Genomic DNA, 19,103 nt, shown 5'->3' with positions numbered 1-19,103 from the left:
ATCAAGCCCCACATCAGGCTCCCTGCTCCGCGGGGAGCCTGCTTCTCCCTCTCCCTCTACCTGCCGCTCCCCATGCTTGTACTCTCTTTCTCTAATAAAAAATAAAAAATCTTTAAAAAAAATAAATAAATGCTTAACAACATTTGCTTGGATCTTACTTGAAATAACTTAAAACTATCAAAAAGCTTCATTTACATAGTCACAGCTCTGACTGTATTAAATCGTATTTACTTTTTATTTTGCTTTTAGGTTGCATTAAACATTGATCAAGATTTGTAGGATCAACAAACCTAAGAGCAATAAATGTTTCTGCTTGTTTCAAGTTTCAAAACATGAGGTTCTCAATTGTATTTTTTTTCCCTCTAAAGTCAGCTTTATAAATGGGCTTCATGGGTAGCCTTAAAAGGTTGTTTTGGATTCCCCAATGCAACTGGTTATTCGTAGGATTCCTCTGAGGCAGGAGAGAGAGTTGGCCCAAACAATGGAAAGGGGCAAATGAGAGATGAGCTGAAAAGAATGTGTGCATCTGCATGAGAACAAAATTGTTGAGGTGAAAGTTCTGGTCTGGGAGGAGTGAAAGGGGCTGCCACTGTGCAGGGCTCAGGAGTGTTCAACTTGCTTTAAATCCTGCCTCCCCCCACCCCACCCGGAAGTGGACCACAAAGATTTCCCCAGGTTGCTAGGCAGCAATACTTTGTAGGACCATTAATCCATGCTTAGTAATGGGGCTGGATGGGGAAGGATGCAAAGTGCTGGGGTAGAGAGAAGCAGCCTCTCTTTGGGAGCAGCCAGTGGGCAAAAGTACTGGTGCTGCTATTGAGGGGAGCTCTCGCTGGACACAGGCCATGCAGGGGGCTTCCTTGAGTGGGCACTGGGTCATCCGTGGGCCCTGGCAGCTCTCCTGGCTCCTCAGAAGTTTCAGGCCCAGCCTTAAACTTTAGGGAGAACATTGCTTCCTTTATAAAATCCTTCCAAATCTAAATCTCTATTATGAATCCTTTCTGTTCTTTAAGAAAGGGTATAGACATGGAGACATAAATGCCAGGAAGAGCCTTCTTAAAAAAATAATAATTTGCTTCTGGTTATGACATACCTTTCCTGAGGCAATGAGAATAGAGCAGCCTAGTTGCTTAAACCAGAAGAGAAAAAGGGGGGGAAATATTGGTTTCATTAAAAAGAAATGTTATCTTGCCTATCAGTTCTGTATGTTTTTTAGAAAAAAGTCCCAGGTGCCCTGGAGAGATGGTTTCTGGGTCAGTCAAGCTATCAGGCACTGTGCCTCCCAGCATGGCTGACCTGTATCCATCTACCTGGGCAGGTGTGTCTAAGGGAGCAAGAGAGCACAGTGTCCCTCAGGCCCTAGGCTATGAGGGCGCCCTCATAGAGGGCTGGGGCTGGAAGGGCAGTCTCAGAGGACCCTTGAGCTCAGCATAGCCCAGGCCAGTCCCATGTTGGGGCTTGACATCAAGAGTCTGTATTGGCTAGTCACAGGGGGGAGTGCTGTGGTTCTGGGGTAGGGGGTAGTCTTGTTGGAAGTGCTTCCAGCCAGATCTGGGCACAAGAGAGAGGAGGTAGAATGGGGTGAAAAAGGAGATGAAACTTTTTTTCTCAACTTTTCTCTATACCTGGTAATTTTTGATTAGATGTGAATTCTATCTTCTTGGGTGTTGGATATTTTTATTCCTATGAATATTTTTGTGCTTTGTTTCTGGATGTCATTAAGGTACTCATAAATAGTTTGATCCTTTCCGGTCTTGCTTTTAAGCTCTGTTAAGTGGTACCAGAAGAGAATGGAGTCTGGGGCTGGTTTTGCCCCACCATCAAGGCAACACTCTCTGGGTGTACTACCCAATGTTGAGTGAACTATGAGAATTTTCACTTCAGTTGTGGAAAGATACACTTATTTTTTTTTAATTTTATTTTTGAGCCAGTTTATTGAGGTAGGATTGACAGCAAGGGAAATTATTCCCAGCTCTCTTCAAGCCATGGGTACACCCTCTAATTGTTTCAGAGGTTCTTAGCTTATCCTTTCCTCATACCCATGTGTTTGTTACTCAGCTGATGACTTGGGGTGGGGGGGGACCCTCCGGAGGTATCCCTGGACTCCCAGCTCTTTCTCCTTATTCAAGGAGACCACCGGTCTTCCTGTATGTTCTCCTCCCCTGCGATATAACTTGGCAACACTCACAAGGCTGTGCACTGACCCAGCTATAGGGAACACTCTGTTTCCCATTCCTCAGAGCTCACTGTCATTTGCTGTCTTAGGTTTGCTGTCCTAAGAGCTGTTGTCTCATGTGTTTGTGCTGGTTTTTCATTGTTTCACACATGAGTGCAAGTCCTGCCCCTGTTAGTCCACCTTTGCCTGAAACCAAAGTTCAAATGCCACAGAATTTTTCTCATAAAAATAACTGTTCGTCTTTGCTTTCTCCACTTTCCTAATTTGGTGAAATGTAACATGATTACTTTCTGAGAAGAATTTGGGGGTATATAATGACCTCTATCTCTTAACTTGTTTGGAACCAGGCAGAATGGGCCAAATGGGAATCAAAGAATCAACTTTACAAACGCTAAAACTACATCAGAGGATGTACTTCGGACACCAGGCCGAAGCTCAGTATCCTATTCCTTCTGGCTAGTTTGAAGAAAAGCAGCTGGAGAAATATCATTCTCTCTGGGTCAGCTGGAGAGCCTGCCCGATCTGCTTCTCACATCGGGGACAGGAGCACGGTGGGGCTGTGGCCAGTTCTGACCCCTGAGGCTTTCAGGAGCAAGAGTTCAGAGGCCAGGTTTACCCCTGACCCATTCATCCTTCTCTTGGGAGAAGGAAGAAAATGTGCAGCAGGCGCCTGACTTCCTCTTCGGCCACACACTTCTCTCCTGAGAAATGACACCATATCAGTATTATTTTGGCTGAACTAAGTGACGGAAAACCCTGGCTGGAAACAGGCTGATAACAATGATCCATTGTCTCCCATGAGAAGTCCAGAGAATGGGCAGGCCCGGCTCCCTCTCTCTTGGTTCTGCCTTTCTGCTCTCTATTGGTTTCATCCCCAGGCTGTTCCTAGTGCGGCTGCAGTAAATAATTCCAGGTACCATATTCAGACATGATGGCATCTTGTGGAAGAAGAGGGGAGAGTATTCCTGGTGTTTTTATTTATATTCCTAGATATTCCCTGGCAGCCTTGCCTTCCTGTCTCACTGATTATGATTGCATTCTACACTTATCCCCAATTTCATTGACATTGAAGATAAGGAATCACCTTCTGAAGTACTTACACTGTCATCATCTTACTGATTCATTGGTTTATGATTCATTTATTTTCAATCCATGTCAAAGAGTCACATGTAGTTACCAGCGTGGGGCTAGTGAGGCACCCAGGGTACCAAATGTAAGTGCTGACTCTGTAGTTAATCCAAACCTGAGGGTGAGTGCCTCTTAATTTTTGCTGCCGAGGCACCCTGTTTGCCTTACCCTGGTCTTGGCACTGCCATTTACTATGGGAAATAGGATAGGGCGTGACCTTTGCCTTGCAGAGTTTTTGTGTACTTGGCAAGCACAGCTTGTGTGCACATCTAATAGGCACTAAATAGAAGTACAAATAGAAGCTAAGAATTTAGAGACAGTTATGATTTGAGCAGCTCCATGAAAGGGAGAGCATTTCAAAAGGAACTTTGAAGGAGAGGTGAGTTTTGAATGTGTGAAAACCCAAGGAAATGTGAAGGAAACCAGGCCAAAGAGAGATGGCTAGGAACCAGATTGGGGAGGGCCTGGACACCAGCCTCCAAGGTCTGGACTTGAGACCAGGGAACGATGTGGGGGAAGAGACCCAGGATGGCTTTGAGAACTTTTCACAAGTTTCCATTAAGGATCTGGAGGTGAAATTCCGATCGTGTGGTTAAGGGCGTGGATTTTGGTAATGAAGAGAAGGAGACTGAGGTTATCTTTTGGAGACATTTGGTGATGGAGAGAGAGTGACCTGAGGATGTAGCAGGGTTGAGCAGGGATTCTCTTCATGGGAGAGGTGAGGTTCTGCTTGTGCTCTGGCAATAGGAGAATTGATGAACCAAGAAGTAGAGAATGAAGGTGTGGCTCAGGAGGGTTCGAGCAGGGGTCCAAGGAGTATTAGGCGTGAGACAAAACTCACATGGGGAGGAGAGCACTTTCAAAATGATGTCTTCTTCCAGGAGGGAGAAAATGTAGAGAAAGACATTTTAAGCAAAAAGGATGAACATTTGAGATAGCCAAGCAGTGCAGAGTTTACATGCTCTCCGTCTGATCCTTTTCGTAAAGAAGGAGAGAAGGGCAGAGGTTGGTCAGGGAGTTGAGTGAGGATGCATTGAAAACTTATGCTAGGGGAATGGACCACTAAAATGACCTTCGGACAACTCTGTGGGCCCACTGCAAGCTCACTCATTCCACAAACACTTGATGGATGCGTACTGTGTGTCAGTTTCCTAATCTGGACAATAAGTACTAGTGCCTGCCTCTTAGCATCGTTCTGCAGATGAAATGACGTAATTCATGGAAAGCTTATTCAGCAGTGCCTCGCACTTAGTAAGCACTCAACAGGGAGGGAAGTGATTGCTCTGCTGTCTTATGTGCCAGGTACTGTGATGGTAAGTGGAATCTTCATCAGAGTTCTTCAGTCCTGTTCTCTAGTGGCCCATAACAAACTCAGAGGGAGAGTGGGATCCGTAGGTAACAGGAGCACCTTAGAATTGAGGATTGGTAGACCATCACAGGACCACGGGGTCTGGGGTCAAGTGCGAGTAGCAGTGTAGTGTGTGGCTCCTGTGCTCGCCATCAGCTGGGTGACAGCACTTGGCTCTAGGCAAGGAGGTGAGCGACCTTGTTCAAAGAGCCAATTCCCAGCCAGGGAACGGTGGGGGGAGGGGAGACTCAAGGTAGGAGAGGAGACAGCAGAGGGGGATAACTCACGGAAGAGGTGTCTGCAAGAGTTTGGCCCAGCCAAGCAGTCAGTCTTTATGAAGGGCTGTGGCCCTAACAAGGAACTTGACTATAAATTAGGAATAGGGTCAATGCCCATTGTCCAGCATAGATACCTACTGTAAGGACTGGGACAAGACAGAAGGGGGTTTGTGACTGGATGGGAAGGGATCAGGCTCAAAACTGGTGGAGAGGGCAGGGGACCAACGGTGAGTACTTCTTCGTGCCAGAGGCTCTACCGAGATTTCATGGGATTGTGGGTATGAGCCTGGGTTTGAATGTGTGGAGAAACGAAGTTTCAGAAAGGAACTGTTCAGAATTGTTTGCTAATGAGTCTTGGAGCTGGCTTTGTGGCCCAGGGCTGTTTGACATAACTGCTGAATGTATTTGGGTATACTAAGAGCATTGGAAAACAGCCATGTCTAAAATAGAGTTGACTTTATTTTTACTTATGTATTTATTCATGCATTTATTTTTGAGAGAGAGAGCATGCTCAAGCAGAGGGAGGGGCAGAAAGAGATTCCCAAGCAGGCCCCATGCTCAGCACAGAGCCTGACGTGGGGCTCAATCCCACAACCCTGAAATCATGACCTGAGCCAAAATCAAGAGTCAGACACTCAACTGACTGAGCCATCCAGGCACCTGATTTTATTTTTTTAGAAGCTTTTCCCCCTCCTCAGTTCTTTAGTATGATAGGTATCTTCATTATTGTCCAAGTGCCCAATCTATACTGTGGGAGTCATCCTTGACCCTTCTGCGGTTATCATACTTCGAGCCCAATACAGGGAGCCTGGTATTTGCTCCTTTTTCTCTCATGTTCCAAAGCCACAGGTAGTAGGTTTCTTAGCTAGTCACTTTGCTGGTGTCACTGTTTCCACTAACTTGTCAAAATATAAGAGATCATCTTATATAACACATTATTCAGAATCATACACCAGCTACCTCCAGACTAAAGATTATAAGGGCTTATCCCAACTGCAATCAATGGCCACTCACCCTTTACCTAATTCTTCTCATTTCAACAAATCCCTCTGAGCTGGCTTCCCTCTGAGGACTTAGCTAGTTTCTGAGAGCACAACCCAGACTGAGAGGTGGTCAATGCCTTTGAGAATCACTCTTGCAGGTGGTGAGCAAGGATACAGGCAAGAGCGTAAATAAGGATGGAAGTTTGGTAGGTAGTGCTATTCACTTTTTACATAGAAGTCACTTAGAGCTTCATGGAAGTGAAAGACTCAGAACAAAATGCACCCACAAAAGAGCAAAGGTATAGAATTGATGGTGGGTGGGGAGGGCAAATGGGAGCAGATCAATGAAGATGGGAATGCCTGCAGGAAGCTTAAAGAAGAGTAGGTCTGGGCAGGGATACAGTGAGAGGGAGGTTCAGGAAAGTCCGTCTGGACGCGGTCATGAAGCACATTAAATCCCAAGCTCAGAAGTCTCGACCGTGTCTGCTGATGACAGGAATGGAAATGAGATCTGTGTGTGGAACAGCTTTGCTGGGAACAGGGGAGAGGAAGTGGCGTTCTGTCACAAAGAGAGGTCTTAAGATGATTTAGTTGATGGGATTTAGGATGCTTTAGGCTTAGGACGCTCTTGTCCTAGTCTAGGGCTAAGGTAATGAAGCCTTAATGAGCCTGGATTGTGGCAGTGGAAAATCATTCTGTGAACATTTATTATGTATCTACTATGTGCCAAGAACTGTACTAGGTTCTGACAGGGAACACGAGTGTGAGCAATGGTTCTGCTCTAAATCATTCCACAGTTTAGTAGGGGATGTCGGGAAAATTAATGATGGGTGGAGCACATTCCAGAGGGGGACTTGGAAGCTGATTGGATGGGTGTGGGGGGCGTAGGAAGAGCCTGGATCTGGAACCTTGGTGGCGCCATTGACGGCTGGGGTCATCAGGCAGAGGTGCAGGTGTGTTCTAGGGAGGGGCGCCTGGCCAGCTGGGTGTGTAGCTTGGAGCTCCTTTCTGCTGGCATCACTGACCCAGAGTGTGGTGGCAGGGTGGGGACCCTTGTTTGGGAGACACTAGAAGTGACATAATTGATACATTTTTCAAGAGACCAGAGTCTGAGCCACATAATTAACATGTACACTATAGTGTCATGTTCCAAAGTGTCATTAAAAATATTTAAGTGTGAAAAAAAAAATTCAAGTGTGGACCCCTGAGAACACAAATCAAAACAAAAGCACAAACTTTTAAAATTGTGTGAAAGCTTAATTAAACCAAGAATTCAGAGATTAGTAGTACATTGAATCAAGTTTGTTTCTAATTGTGTTTTGTAACTTTCTGCTACCACTAGATGTCACAAAGATTCAGTTGTTGTTTTTTTTTAAAGATTTTTATTTATTTATTTATTTATTTGAGAGAGAGGATGAGAGGAGAGAGAGAGAGCACATGAGAGGGGGGAGGGTCAGAGGGAGAAGCAGACTCCCCGCCGAGCAGGGAGCCCGATGCGGGACTCGATCCAGGGACTCCAGGATCATGACCTGAGCTGAAGGCAGTTGCTTAACCAACTGAGCCACCCAGACGCCCACAAAGATTCAGTTTTTAAAAGCCCTACCCCTTGAGGCTTTAAAAGACTTCTTTTTGTACAGAAATAAGATTTTCTAGTATTCACAAGTATAGTGAACTTCAAACTTTAAAATTAGTATTATGAAATACTCTAAATATGCACAAGAGTACACAGAATAATATAAGCAATATCTTTTACTCCAACTCAGATTTAATAAATATTAACCCTTTACCCTATTTGACGGCTTTTTTTAAAAAAAAATAAAATCTTACTGGGGCGCCTCCCTGCCCCTCCTCCCCCCACCCCACTCATGCTTGCTTACGCGTGCTCTCTCTCTGTCTCACAAAATAAATAAATGAAATCTTTAAAAAAAAATAATGGAATCTTACAGTTAATGTTCTGTTTCTACACCTCCACCCCATCCCTCCTATTTCTTATGCCCACAGATAACCATTATCATAAGATCAGCAGATGTACTTTCCAGATATACATCCCTGACGTTTTCGTACAAATGTTTATGTATATCTCCAAAAATAGTGTAGATTTTTTGTGAGATTTTAACTTAATGTTAAATGGTGTCCTATTATAGGTGTCATTCTGCAACTTGCATTTTCTCAGTCAGCATTATATTTTCAGGATTTATCCCTGCTGATTCATGTATATTTCATTTATTTTAGCTGCTGTATAATGTACCATTGTATGTATTGTTCTATTGGCAACTGTTTATACTGTTTTAATTTATATTTATGCGTACATCCTGTACGTATCTCTTTGGGTAAATGTGTACCTTTGAGGCAATCTGTATGGTCTGCACACTGTCCCTGAACTATCAGTGACACTCTGTCCTAGTAAAGCCAAGATGTGTCAGACCACCTTCATAGAAGATGTATCAAGAACCACGTCCCTAGTATTCTGACAACAGTGTCCTGTTGAAATAGGTGAAAAGTAATGTGTCAGAGTTTCTCCGGGGCAATGGTTCTGAATGTGAGCATGCCTCAGAATCTGCTGGAGGGCTTCTTAAAACGCACTCCCAGGAAGGCTGGGGCTGGAGTATTCCCTTTCCAGCAAGCTCCCTGGCAGTGCTTCTTCTCAGCAATCCCACACATACTCTCGGGTGGCTAAGGCTGCCCTGTGTTCTTCCCGGTGCCCGTTCTCCAGCTACTGGACGATGCCAGATTGCTTTCCAAAGTGCTCACGTGAGCTTACTAGATATGCTTACTGGCAGGGCATGGGGGCTTCTGTGGTGCCGTTTCCTTTCTGGGTAGTTGGTCATGGCACACACTGACACTTTTGGCCATCACAGCCCTGTAATGTGGTAGCTGCTTTGGTGGTGAATTTGCACTTCCCCCGATTATTTAGTGAGGTTTCAAATCTTTTCATGTTTGCTCTTCTGGGAATTGTGTGTTCATATTATTTGCTTACATTCACAATTGATTTATCTGTCTTTTTCTTATTGACTTTCTTTGTTGGTTATATGTGTTGGGAAATCTCTCAGGTGGTGGGTTGTCTTTTAACTTGGTTTATGGTGTTTATTGTTGGGCAAAAATGTTAAGTTTTATTTTAGTTAAATGAACCACTTTAAGATTTTATTTATTTATTTGAGAGAGAGAGCACAAGCAGGGGGAGCAACAGAGGGAGAGGAAGAAGCAGACTCCCCACTGAATGGGGAGCCCGATGCGGGGCTCGATCCCTGGACACTGGGATCATGACCTGAGCTGAATACCGACTGAGCCACTCAGGCACCCCTAAAAATTATTTTCTTTTTATTTATTTATTTTTTAAGATTTTATTTATTTGAGAGAGAGAGAATGAGAGACAGAGAGCACGAGAGGGAGGAGGGTCAGAGGGAGAAGCAGACTCCCTGCCGAGCAGGGAGCCCGATGCAGGACTCGATCCCGGAACTCCAGGATCATGACCTGAGCCGAAGGCAGTCGCTTAACCAACTGAGCCACCCAGGCGCCCCTAAAAATTATTTTCATTTAGAGTTTTCAAATTAATTTCTTTCAAGCATAGTCAATAAGCAAACTGGCAATTTAAAAATCAGATAAAGCGTACTTTTACCAGTTATATTGAATAAAAACAATTCTAGTTTTCATTACTTGTACATTGGTGATAATGCTGAAATGATATTTTAAGTGCTAAAAACGAAACTACTGCAACCTAAATATCACAACATACTGCTCCCCAGCTAATATTTTTGGCCTTTTAATTTGATGATTAAACATTTCCTTCAAGGAGATAGGAAGAAGAGCTTTTGGTCAGAAGATTCCAAAGTCTAAGTTAGTACAGGAGAAGTTACCAAGTGGGAGATGTGCGGTGAGTGACTTCCAGCATAACGAGGCTGAAGATGATGGGCAGATGAGATTTTATGAGTCGTGAGAATTGCTGACCCACTTCAAAATGTCTCCCTGTGCTCACACTGGCTGGAGCAATACCAACTAGATATTTATTTGCATCAACACTATTTTGAAATTCAGTTAACTGCGACATTATTGTTCATTCATTCAGAAGGAAGAGAGAGCCATGTATGGTGTGCAAAAACTACTTTCCTTTATGTCTAATCCCTTTGTGAGGCAGATATTATCTCCATTTTGCAGAAACAGAAGTTCAGAGAGTTATTTAAGCTTCCGGGTTCTCATAGCTGATCATTGAGAGAGCTGATAAACAAACCCAGATTTTTCTGGCTTTAAAATTTTCTTGTTACCACTGCGTTCTCTCAGTAACATTCACCAGAGCCTACTATTTGTAGGTATTATTAGTTATTGATATTTTAGTTAAAGTAGCCTAAGTCATTTTGCTAAACCACAAAATTAGTTGAATTGGATATGCTAGGAGAGTAGCAGGTGGGCTGGTGCTGGAGGGTTTGAACTTGGCCAAACACCTTCTGAGAGCCTGAAGAGCTGGTACCTCCGGACAGCCCCAGGGTGGGGGTGTTGGGCAAGCAGACAAGAGGAAGTTCACTTGCTTTGCCCTTTTTCCTAGGGTAGGGCTTCCCCCAAATTTTAATTTCCTATAAATCACTGGGCAATTTTGTTAAAGTGTAAATTCTAATTCCTGAGTCTAAGGCAGAGCCCCAGATACTGCATCTCTAACAAGTGGGCGGATGCTGCTGAGGCTGCTAGTTAGGAGACCACACTGAATAACAAGGGCCCAGACTGTACCTAGGAGTGTATGGTGGAGAATGTGCTGGAGAGAAAAGGAAAAGTGTTTAGACACTTGGGTCGCTGGAGGAGTTTGAGGGCAGAACTGCGCCGCAGTTCTAAGGAGGGTGGTGGAGGGCTGCCTGGGTGATAGGGGTGGGTGGGTGGTGGGCACAGTGCTGGCAGTGCCTTTGGCTCATGCTCTAGATTCTGAGCCCAACCAGAAAGTGAGCAATGTCACCTTCTCCTGTATGGCGTCTGTTGATTCACTGGACACAGAGCTGCGGTGCTCGTGATCCTAATGGCTTCAAAGCCAGTGGAAGCAGATTACACTGAACAGTGGAATGAGGGATGTGTCTGCTGCATCATCCAAGGACCCTTTGGGAATAGTTCTGGAGCATTCGATAGCAAGCTTTCTGCTAATGAAGCTATGAGAGGCTCTTGTTCTAAGCTCTGGCAGCAGGAAGAATTAGAGTAGCTAACAGCAGATAAGTAACCACAATTTGTTGGTAATTACTTTTTCTTATCTTGAATTCAGAAAAAAATTGAAGCAGATTTAATGGGTATCATGCTGTAGGAAAAGGAGAGAGTTCTTGGAAGAGTCAAGTTTGAGTGTGGTGTCACTTATCAGCTGTGATGAATCTTTCTGGGCCTCAGCTTCCTCTTCTGTTAAATGGGACCAGCACCCCGCCCGAGTCATTGTGAGAGCTGAGTGACACTTGTAGGAGTGCTTTGTAAATGGCAAGACTGTCTAACTTGGAAAATTGGTATCAGAGATAAAGTAGGGATGGGAGGCTGCTTCTACATAGGTTTTTAATATCTGCTCTCAACGCCCCAAATGAGATAATTATATAGACATTTCCCAACATGAAATGCTTCTGACCAAATTTTATTTTTGGATGGGAGGCTCCATATGGCCTAATGGCATAATCATTAAAATTCATTATTTTAGTTTCTTATTTCCCTTAAAATATTTAGACCCCAATAATTTTCATATGAAAATATTTTCTAGGGCAAATAAGGGAAGACAACATATCAAGAGAAAACTAAAGCCAGATTAGTTCACGACTGTAGTTTTATTTCTCTACAATTTTTACCTCTAAAATGTTCTACCTCCCTGTTTAGTTATTTGGGATGGAGATTTGTTTAGTAAAGAAATTATATTCTGGGGAAAAGGCAACTTGACTTCTGTCTCTGCCATACCTTTGGCTGTATTGTGAAACCTTAGGTCAGTGATTTAACCCCATTAAGTCAAATGTGGAGTGACGTCACATGGTTCTCTGTCAATCCCAAATCCCTGATTTCCCACCTGTGTTGTTGAACTGATGGCACGAGTTGACTTAGAGGGAGAGACATGATATTTTAAATTTCTGTAAATTAAAAAAAGTCAGTTGATATCACCTTCCGTTTTTAAAATAAACTGAGTAAATAGATTTACACTGACTGGCTATGGCCATTATGATTTTATTTCAAAATGGAAGGTATGTGCTTACATGTAGTCTTTAGGGATGCTGACGAATGTCCAAATGCATCCCAGCTGTGTTCTAAGTTTCGAGTGGAGGGGCGATAGATTCTCTGCATTCCTTGAAACCATGTATGATGTAGTTAACATTCATATTGCTGACTATGAGTTGACTCATCTATTTGACTCAGTGTTTTTCTACTTTAAAAACACTAGAAGTCATTCTACAACAAAGCTATTAACTGAGTAGAGGATTAGATGTATTCACAGTTGAAGATCTCCCATCTAAGGACAACTGGGCTTGTGTAATCCACCCCTGCCCTACCCCCCTTCTCCCCACCCCAAGGTAATTTTGTGTTGGGAGATCAACTGACCAATCATATGCCGCCCTTCCATCCCACCCAACTTTCTGCTTTGTCCTCTGAAATTACTGGCTAATTTTAAACACACCCGTGTTGGCTCCATTTTTACTTCAGTTGGATATTTACCTTGGTGAGTGTGTTTGCTTATATAAAATGAGGGCTGTTTATTTAGTGACAACGACCTTCAGAATATGCATATTTAGCATAGAATCCCACAATTATAGAAATTCTCATAGAAATTGCTATATTTATAAGGGTCTGGGACGCTCTTCATATTTTTATATTTATAAAGAATGTTTACTTTAAACTTTTTGGATGCTCATTGAATACATCCTGACCTGTTGAGTAAGACGTTTACTTGGAGGAAGGCCTGGGGACTGCGGGTAAAAGGCAGGACTAGTATCTGCAGGGTGAGGGACCGGTGCGGGACACTGAGAGCGCCCAGTTCTCCCGAGGGCACCAGCACCCATTCAACTCCTGGCAGTGTCCCAACACATCCTGGGCACACACAGTGTTCCCTGTCATCATTACGCTGGCCTGGCACCTCACCTCCTCACCCGGGGCCAGAAACTTGGAGGTCACCCCAGAGTCCTCCCACTGCCCTGCTTCCTACCTCCAGCGCCAGTATCAGATCCCGCCTCCGCTTCGGACTGTGCCTTGTACTCCCCGACGGCAGGGCGGCTCAGCCTCGTCTGGTCTCTGCATGACAGCAGCAGCTGCTGGCAAAATGGCTTTGGTGAAAGTCCACATCCTGATCACATGCCCCAACAATGCACATCTTTAGCTTGAAATGCTCCCTTGGCTTCCCCGGGCCATCAGGAAGACATCTAAACTCCTTCTAGGAGCCACAGAGAGCCTCCCTCTTGCTGTCCTTTGGACCACACTCCATGCCCCAGCCTCACTAACCACTTGAAATGTCATGAAGTTTTCTTGCTCTCTCTAGCTTGCGGGCTTCGGTGAATGTTCTTCCTGTTGCCTGGGACGTTTTCTCCCAGGGTCACCTGGCATATCTGTTTCTGTTATGACTGGAGGGCCTCCCCTGTTCCTGGCATGCAGTAGGTCCACCTTCAGAGAATGAATGAGTGGAATGTGAAGATGGGAGGGTAGGTGGGTGTGTGGATGCCTGTGTGACTAGGGAACAGCCTGTCCTACCTGCACAGCCACCCCGAGACAGCACCCAGCAGGACACCATGCTTCCTTCCTAGCCACACCTCGTCCCCCAGCACAGATCTGCTTACAGAGAGCCAACAGGTAGCCTGGGCCTCTGGCGTAAGCAAGACTCAGGGTATTGTTCTTGCTCTGACCAGAAGCCTGGGCCTCCTGCTAGGAACTGGCCTTATTTGGCTCCAGAGCCAAGCCTTTTGCCCCTCTTTGGATAGCCTGCTCCTTCGTCGTCAAATTGCCAGATTGTATAGTCTTCAGCTTAGGCCTTTAACTTCTCAAAGATTTTTCTTCTATAGTGAAGACTCAAGAAGAGCATTTTTAACTTAGAAAGTATGGACTTCTTCCTTCTATGGCTTAACAACCTCCTCAACAAACTGTAGTTTGTTTTATTTTCCACTGCACTGTAAGCTCCTTGATGGCAAGAATCATAGTGGGTTTTGTTTGCTCTCGGCATTTCCTGAGACTAGAGCAGTGCCTGGGGCATAGTAGGTGCTCAGTAAATATTTCAGTGAGTAACATGAATGAATATAAGAATGAAGGAGCTAAGGCAAATATTTCATTTTTTAAAAGAAAAAAATTTAGGGGACACCTGGGTGGCTCAGTCGTTAAGCATCTGCCTTCGGCTCAGGTCATGATCCCAGGGTCCTGGGATTGAGCCCCGCATCGGGCTCCCTGCTCAGCAGGAAGCCTCCTTTTCCGTCTCCCACTCCCCCTGCTTGTGTTCCTGCTCTCGCTGTGTCTCTCTCTGTCAAATAAATAAATAAAGTCTTTAAAAAAAATGCAAGAAAAATTTAGAACAGCTTTACATTTACAGAATTATTACCAAGATCATATGGAGTTTCTGTATACCCTGAACTCAGTTTCCCATATGATTAACATCTGACATTAGTACGGTACAACGTCATGGGATCTTTATCCTGAGCTCTCTCTTTCTTTGGTCTTCCCAGTCTTCCACTCCCAGACTCCCCTTTTTGGTCCTTTGTCCAGGCAGCTGGGTTTCAGTTACCCCGCTCTTCTGCACACCTTCCATGACTATGCCTGCCTCTGGGGCCAGGTGGCAGGAGACACAGAGAAAAAGAGCAGCAGGGATGGTCCCCACTTTCTGGGGAATCACAGCTCCTCCAATCAGAGACAGTTGCCCTCCCTCAGAAATTTAGGTGCTTGCAGGCTCCCACTGCCCATTTTGTCACCACGGAATTATCTGGGAGCCGGGGATCGAGAGAATAGAAGAAAGAAAACGACAGAGGATTTCCCTCCACCCTCTCACAGTGCTCTGTAGTCAGAGAAGGGGAGCCTCTCCTGGAGCTTTCTCTGTGTGCCCAGGTGCCCAATGCCGGGTTTGCACGCCCTTGCGTCCAGGATACGGGAGGGAAAAAATGGGAACCTCACTGCCTTTTCAGTGGTACTTTGAATTCTGGTCTTCCCCTATTTGCCTATTACTGTTTACTTTTCAAAGTCTTCAAACAGCTACTCCATGCATTCTGTCCAGGTTTTATGGCAGCACTCAATGGCGGCACTCAATGGCAGCACTCAATGGCGGGCAGAGTCAGGGTGGAGTACCCTGTGATTATTCCATGGGACCCCACATGTCTAATTAACTTTAAAATATTTATCTAAATAATACATACAGGGACTATACCTGCATAAACATATGGATATATTTCCTCCCAGAGAAAACACACCATGTTAATTATGTTTACCAATCTATGAATAGAAGGATCATAGTATTTTTTCTCTATTTTCTAAAATTTTCCCACAGTCACCATAAATTACACCAGAAGTAAATCCAATAAATGTTATTTTTAATTTTTTTTTTAAGATTTATTTACTTATTTTATAAAGAGAGAGTGGGGAGTTAAGGGAGGGAGAGGGAGAGAGAATCTCCAGCAGACCCCCTGCTGAGCCCAGAGCCCAAGTGGGGCTCAATTTCACAACCCTGAGATCATGACCTGAGCTGAAATCAAGAGTCAGACACTTAACCAACTGAGCCACCCAGGCGCCCCTAAATGTTTTTTTTTTTAAAAGAAGCCTAATATAATTGAACATTGTGATTAGATGTTTACAGCACCATTTAACACAAAACATGTTGCTTTCATTTCTATATTAGAAACCAGCCCCAGAAAACCCAGAGGTTTGGGGATATTGCATTGCTTTCCCACTTGGGGAACATTTTGTTTATGCCAGTATCATATACTATTTTGATGACTACAGCTTCCTAGTAAGTTTTGAGATTGGAAAATATGAGTCTTCCAACTTTATTTTTCCTTTTCAAGATTGTTCTGGGTAATAAGAGACTCCTAATCTTAGGAAACAAACTGAGGGTTGCTGGAGGGGAGGGGAATGGGGTGATGGACATTGGGGAGGGTATGTGTTATGGTGAGAGCTAGATGTTGTGTAAGACTAATGAATCACTTACCTCTACCTCTGAAACAAATAATACAGTATATGTTAATTAAAAAAATTTTTTTAGGAGCGCCTGGGTGGCTCAGTCGGTTAAGCCGCTGCCTTCGGCTCAGGTCATGATCCCGGGGTCCTGGGATCGAGCCCCGCATCGGGCTCCCTGCTCAGCGGGGAGTCTGCTTCTCCCTCTCCCTCTGCCTGCCTCTCTGCCTACTTGTTCTCTCTCTCTCTCTGTCAAATAAATGAATAAAATCTTTAAAAAAATTTTTTTTTTAATTAAAAAAATATAAAGCCACTCCATTTTTTAAAAAAAGATTGTTCTGGTTATTTGAGATCCTTTGTAATTCCATATTAATTTTAGGATAAATTTTTACATTTTTGGAAAAGAGGCCACTGGGATTTTCATAGAGATTGCATTGAATCTGCAGATTGCTTTCAGCAGTATGTCATTTTAACAATATTGTCTTCCAATCCATGAATATGAGACATCTTTGGTTTTCTTCATTTCAGCAATGTTTTGTAGTTTCCAGTGTATGAGTCTTGAACTCTTGAACCTCCTTAGTTAAATTTTTCCTAAGTATTTTTTTCTTTCTGATGCCATTGTAAATGGAATTTTAATTTCCTTCTCAAATTGTTCACTGATAGTGTATAGAAATCAACTTATTTTTGTGTGTTGATTATGTACCCTGAAAATTTACTGAATTAGCTTACAAGCTCTAATAGTTTATTTTGTGTGGATTCCTTAGGATTTCTTATATACAAGATCATGTTATCTGCAAATAGATAATTTTACTTCTTCCTTTTCAATTTCAGTGCCTTTTATTTCTTTTTCTTGCTGATTTGCTCTGGCTAGAACTTACAGTACAGTGTTGAATAGAAGTGGTGAAAATAGGCATCCTTGACTTGTTCCTGATGTTAGGAGAAAAGCTTTCAGTTAATTACCATGAGTATGATGTTAGCTGTGCATTTTTCATAAATGCCCTTTATCATGTTGGGCAAGTTTCCTTTTAGTCTAAATTTATTGAGTATTTTTATCATACAAGAGAATTGGATTTTTCAAATGCTTTTTCTGCATCAAATTAGATGTGTGTCTTCCCTCCATCATTCTATCATTATGTTGTATTACATTGATTTTCATATTTTTAACCATCCTTGCATTCCTGGAATAAATCCTCTTTAGTCATAATGCATAATCTTTTTAAGATGTTGCTGAAATTTATTTGCTAGCATTTCATGGAGGATTATTTCATCTATATTCATAAGGGGTACAGGCCTATAGTTTTCTTCTGATATCTTTGTCTGACTTTGGTATCATTATACTTATAGTTGGCCAAATAGAATGAATTACAAAGTGTAGCTTCCTCTTTTATTTTTTGGAAGAGTTTGAGAAGGACTAGTGTTAATTCTTCTTTAAGTATTTGGGGGAATTCATCAGTGAAGCCATCTGGTCCTGAGCTTTTTGTTGGAAGGTTTTTGATTGCTGATTCAATCTTTTGATCTGTTATACTTCTTTTCAGATTTTCTATTGATTCTTGAGTCATTCATAGTTTGTGTGCTTCTAGAAATTTGTTCATTCCATATAGGTTATCTAATTGGTATGCAGTTGTTCATAATATTCTCTTATAATCCCTTTTATTTCTGTAAGGTCTATAGTAATGTCATCACTTCTATTGCTGATTTTAATTATGTCTTCTTTCTTTGGTATCTTTTGGTCCATTGAGCTAAATGTTTATCAGTTTTATTGACATTTTTTTTTTCAAAGAACCAAGCCTTCATTTTGTTGATCCTTTTGTTTTTTTGTTCTCTGTCTCAATTGTCTCTGCTCTATTATTATTTCCTTCCTCTGCTAGCTTTGGGTTTAGCATGTCCTTTTTCTCAGTTATTTAGGTATAAAACAGAGTTAACATGTTCTTTTTTGTCTCAATTATTTAGGTATAAACCTGAGTTACTGATTTGGGATCTTTTTTTAAATACAAACATTGACAGTTCTATAAATTTCCCTCTGAGCACTGCTTTTGCTGCATGCCATAAGTTTTGATGTGTTGTGTTTTAATTTTCCTTCATATCAATGTATTTTCTAATATCATTTTTGATTTCTTTTTGATCCATTTTTGTCCAAGGTTGTGTAGGTTAAGTTTTTTATATTGTAAATTTTCTAGTTTTTCTTCTGTTACTGATTTCTAGCTTCATTCCATCAGGGTCAAATAAGATACTTTGTATGATATCAATCTTTTCAAATTTATTGAGAGTTTGTCACATAATACATAGTCTATCCTGGAGAATGTTCCATGTGCACTTGAGAAGAATGTATATTCTGTTGTTGTTTGGTGGACTTTTCTGTATACATCAGGTAGGTCTAGTTGGTGATTAGTGTTTTTCAAGTCCTCTGTTTCCTTTTTGATCTTCTGTATATTTATTAAATGTTATTGAAAATAGGATATTGAAATCTCCAGCTATTTCTACCATTAGTTCTGTGAGTTTTAACTTCATATATTTTGGAACTTTGTTGTTAGGTGTGTTTATAATGGTTACATCTTCTCAGGTGATTGTTTTATCAACATGTAAAGACTTCAGGCGCCTGGGTGGCTCAGTTGTTGGGCGTCTGCCTTCTGCTCAGTTCATAATCCCAGGGTCCTGGGATTGAGCCCTGCATCGGGCTCCCGTTCAGCAGGAAGCCTGCTTCTCCCTCTCCCACTCCCCCTGCTTGTGTTCCCTCTCTCGCTGTGTCTCTCTCTGTCAAATAAATAAATAAAATCTTAAAAAAAAAAAAAACATGTAAGGCCTTTATTTGTATCTTGTAACAGCTTTTGATTTAAATTCTATCTTTGATTAAATTCTATCTTTAAATTCAAGATAGAGTTTTGCAAAAGTTGATTTAAACGGGATTTTTTCTAGGTTATTAGTTGATTTTTACAGCTGGATGGAAGCTTTTGAGTTCTCTACTCCACCATTTTCAGTGATCTCACTTCCTTCTTTTCTTTTTTGAATCCTTTACTGGATCTTTATATATTCCCAAAAAGTTAGCCACCCTAGGTCTGGTTACTATTTGATTGGAATATCTTTTTCCATCCCTTCACTTTCAACCTATTTGCATATTTGGTTCTAAA

General features: G+C 42.5%; 1 protein-coding gene across 2 annotated transcripts in view; it reads left to right on the top strand.

Annotated features, from left to right (window-relative positions):
• MAT1A (methionine adenosyltransferase 1A) overlaps positions 1 to 19,103 on the top strand; it is a 52,330-nt gene that overhangs the window by 10,359 nt on the left and 22,868 nt on the right. The window lies entirely within an intron of this gene.

Source organism: Mirounga leonina, unplaced genomic scaffold (genome assembly GCF_011800145.1).
Source record: "Mirounga leonina isolate KUSES-001 unplaced genomic scaffold, KU_Mleo_1.0 Mir_114, whole genome shotgun sequence".
Lineage (NCBI taxonomy): Eukaryota > Metazoa > Chordata > Mammalia > Carnivora > Phocidae > Mirounga > Mirounga leonina.
This window is presented reverse-complemented; position numbering and strand designations above follow the sequence as displayed.